Source organism: Xenopus laevis, chromosome 5L (genome assembly GCF_017654675.1).
Source record: "Xenopus laevis strain J_2021 chromosome 5L, Xenopus_laevis_v10.1, whole genome shotgun sequence".
Taxonomy (NCBI): domain Eukaryota; kingdom Metazoa; phylum Chordata; class Amphibia; order Anura; family Pipidae; genus Xenopus; species Xenopus laevis.
In genome coordinates, this window is record NC_054379.1 from 156,058,575 (window position 1) to 156,063,099 (window position 4,525).

A 4,525-nucleotide genomic window follows, 5' to 3' on the forward strand; every position below is an offset into this window, starting at 1 on the left:
GGATGCAGAGAGATTAATTACAGTTCCCACACTGGGAGATCGTCAGAAATAAAGTGTTAAAATATGAGATGAAGATCACATTAATTCACTGATGTTACCGCAACATATTTTATTGCATTATGCTGTTTTTAGAGTCCACTTAATTAAGGTTTTTGACATGGAAAAATGATCTATAAATACAGAATTTTGTAAGGCAGCTTCTATGGGAAACCGTAGGAAGCAAACCTCTTTCAAGGCGAGGACTTCCAGACTCTGGGGCCTATTTACTAATATTTGGGATTTTTTTGTCCGCAAAAATGTTGAGGTTACAGAGATATTAGTATTTTTTTGGGGGTGTGGTCATTCAGCACTTCTATACTTTTATATTTGGATCTTTTAATAACCTTCATGACATTCATGATTTTAGAGAAATAGAGTTTAACATAGTAAATTAGGTTGAGAAAAGACACACGTCCATCCAGTTCAACCCTTTAACTTTTTTTTAACCTGCCTAACTGCCAGTTGATCCAGAGGAAGGCAAAAAACCCCATTGAAGGCCTCTACAATTTGCCTCAGAGGGGGAAATAATGCCTTCCTGACTCCAAGGGGATTATTTACTAAACTCTGAATTATTTTTATTTTTCAGAATTTATTAAACCTCAAAGATGGAAAAGTCAGAATCAGAAAATCCAGCATCTCAGATCTTTCAAGGTTGCATATAAGTCAATGGGAGTAGTCTCAATGATTTTTTGATGTGCGCTGGGATTTCGTCCAAGTTTTCAATAAAAAAAATCCAAAAAAAACATGGAAATCTGATTTTTTCCCTCAATGCTAATTTTCGGGTAAATGTAATAATAAATAAGTGCAAAAAACCCGAGCGGATTTGATCGGAGTTTGTAGCAGAAATTATTGAGATAAATTCGGACTTTGATAAATAACCCCCCAAAAGTTTCTTAGTAGTTTCAAAGAAATTTGCTCATCACTAGTGATGAAATGCTGCACGTAAGCGTACATAGCCAGAATCTCAATATATGCTGTATGTATAAATAAATATAAAAAACAACATAAGGCTTATTATGATCACAGTCACAAGTGGCATTCAAATGGATGCAATCATTGAGCATATTGTACGTAGGTGCTGCTACTGACCCAGGGGGTTCCTGGAGCTACTACAATATTCATGGTTGAGTGCTACCGACTTTCACCGAATTATTAAACTGTACAACATTTTTTTTACTAAACATTAGAGTCTATGGACATATTTTCACAGTGAAACGTGGCAAAATATTCCACCCATCCCTAGTACTGGGTTAATTGACCTCATATAACATTCTAATAAGCCATTGACAATCCCAATCTCTATTCCTTAGTTGTATGATTAATGGGTTTATGTAATAAAAGGGTTAGCAACCAATCAATAGGTAGCATTTACTGGTCACCTTTTTAACATCTAATTGGTTGCTATGGGGTTACTGCTCCTAGGCAAACATAGTGCCTTTTATTACATTTGGGTGTTAGACTTTTCAACTCCCTCATTTATTGGGAATCACCTGTATGTATACCCGTACCCCTGTGTCATGTTCATAGGAATTGAGCATGGCCCCAATATTGATGGGTATGACTGGGATAATGGGTGGGGAATGACAAAAACATTTCCTGGATTTCGGACCCAAGAGGTTGACCATAGTCCATCATTGCTCAAGGACGTCCTGAACTTGATTTGGTCCAAACCCAGTGGTACATACATTTAAAGGTCCTTCAATTGATTTGTATCAGATTATATTAAAAGAAACTCTATATTTTAAATGTTCTATTGTCATCATTATCTCTTCTTTTAAGACTTTTTACAGAAAGTTTTGCAATGCTCAGAGATTTGTTGGCCACTTATATATTTTTTTATTTTTCCAGATTAAAGATTTACATAGAGACTGACTTTTTTTTTCAGAAAGGAATAGAAAGATCACAGCTCCTTTATCTAAATTCAACTCAAGCAAGATGAAAGCGTCAGTGACTTCCTAAGGGGGTGAGTTTTTGTCATAGGGGTGCCAATTATCCTACAAGAAAAGACAGTTTTAGGCTTTTGGGTGACAATTACGGCGCCGCACTAAAAGGGAGTGCTGCACTGCGGAGCAGGCAATTTCACGTCAATGATGAAAAAATTGCACTCATTACATATTTAATGCTTTACTCTCTGGGGAAGAACAAATCTTGCATTGACAAACATATTTTCTGTACAGCTGAAAGGTAACACCCATCTCTCCAGCTGTTATGGTGTTTTGCTGTTCAAAGATAAAAGTATTATTTCGATGGCTTTGGAAAAAAAGCCAACCTAATGAAGCCCCCTCCAAGAACAAGCACAACTCCAGAAGACAGAAACAGTAAGTAGAAGCCCATTCCACAGCCGCAGAGAACATAAATGTAGGACTCATTGTTTAAAAATTGGGCCTGGGCTATAAAATATAAATCACTTTTACAAAGAGCTTTATCGCTCAGTCCAAATTGTTCTACACGGAACAAATAAATGACAAACATCAGGGTTCTTCCAAAGGCAAGAGCTAAACAATTTTCAAAGCTGTGGGGCTTAGAGGAAGAACGTTAAGGAAGTTGATACATATAAGAGCTGTGTTTGTCTGTGAAGTGCTTGATTTTCTTTTCATTTATGCATATATTGTATCCGAGGGCCCCGAGTCAAGATATTTATTTGCTTCGGCTCTTTCAGTCTTTGAGTAGCGCACTGCGTAGCCTTTGTCTGAGAGAAAGCAGAAATTCATTTCAGCCTGATTAAATTATTCTGACCTTAAAAACTCTCAAAGCTCAAAGAAAGAAAAGTGGGAAATAAACTTCTTAATCACTCTTAAATCATTCTTATCTTAAACTGTAAGGGCAGAGACACACGCTCAGATTCGGGGAGAGTTAGTCGCCCGGCAATAAATCTTCTCTTCTTCGAGGCGACTAATCTCCCCTAACTGCCTCCCGCTGGCTAAAATCTAAATCACCGGCAGGATGGCACTCAGAGTACTTCGTTTTCTGAAGTCGCTTGAAGTTTCCTTGTGAGGTAACTTCGGAAAAAGAAGTGCATCAATTGCCATCCTGCTGGCGATTTACATTCTAGATTGCGGGAGGCAGTTCAGGGAGATTAGTCGCAACGAAAAAGAGAAGATTTGTCACTGGGCGACTAATCCCCCAAATCTGAGCGTGTGTCTCCGCCGTAAGACATTCTAAATGTCTTAGACTGAAGTTTAGTTACCCTTTGTTCAGGAGGTCCCTTAAAGTTTTAATTTTAGTTCTGTTACCGCTCCAGGAGTGATAGATAGGAGCACGCCAGCTGGTGAGCAGCCTGAAGCTCCGCCGAGGAGAATTAGATGGATTAGTAGTCGTGGCTGTACCACCCATGGAATAGGGACTTGGGTGTACAGATTTAGGGACTACTGCTTGCCTAGGTTCCACTTGGCATTTAGCAGTGATCCATTTATTAAGAGCATAAGTGGGGGGGGGCACATATCCAGCCCCCCCCCTGTAACATGGCCCTGTATTTATTACCTGTCCTATGCCAAGAAATGCCTTGCTCCCTTTGGTGCTCGCTCTGTACCTAGTACCAGTTTTACCAGGCATTTGGAGGAGAGTACAGCCAGACCCCTGATAGCATTACTCTTCGAATGAGGTCTAAACACTCCTTTTTGGTAATGTCGGGAGTCTCTGTACATGACCTACACAGGAAGTTGGCTCCTGGAGTGGAGGGGATCACAGAACATAATGAGGGGAAAGTCTTCAGAAAAGCCAATTGTTTTCAAATCAGTATAATAAAAGTTATTTTCAAATTAAACATGAAATCTAAATTATTTTTTGTATTGAAGCATCCATACCTGTGGTAAACCCATTTAAATCTCTCATCTGTCAATCACATATTGCCTCCCTTCCTCTATGCCTATGACATACAATTACTTTCACATTCCATTCAGCACTAGATGTCACTGCATTCACCACATTCCCCCTCTCTCCTCACCATTTAATTGGGAAATCAGTGCATGGGGATGGGCATGAGGTCCCCCATTCTGGCGCACACACAAGATATGGAGATGATGCAAGGCTTGCCTTAGGAACAGTGTCCACAATATGGCCTGCTTGCTGTGATTGTGAATTCCACAACTAAAAGAAATTGATTTAAGAATGATTTCAATTTATATAGTGTAAGTAAAGTTTATTTTGCTTGACTAACATGATAAAATAGGATTTGGAATTGTTTCTTAGGGTAACGGGTCCCCTTTAAGGTTAATCAAAGGTAAGAGCTTAAATAGAAATACTGGAGCCCTATAGTCTTCTTGTTTTTTGGTTGCTGCAGTCAGTAGGAGTCATTTACTGATTCCCAGGGGACTTATGCCATGGGGAATACTCCACTCTACTCCAGATGAAAGTGCGAAGGCCAGTACAGTACAGTAACACTTGTCTAGGCACCTCACTCCTCCAGTACAGTGCTGACTTGTACAGTGGGGAAATGTCAGAGCGCTGGTATGTAAATAACTCCTAGTAACCAAATTAAAAAGTTGCT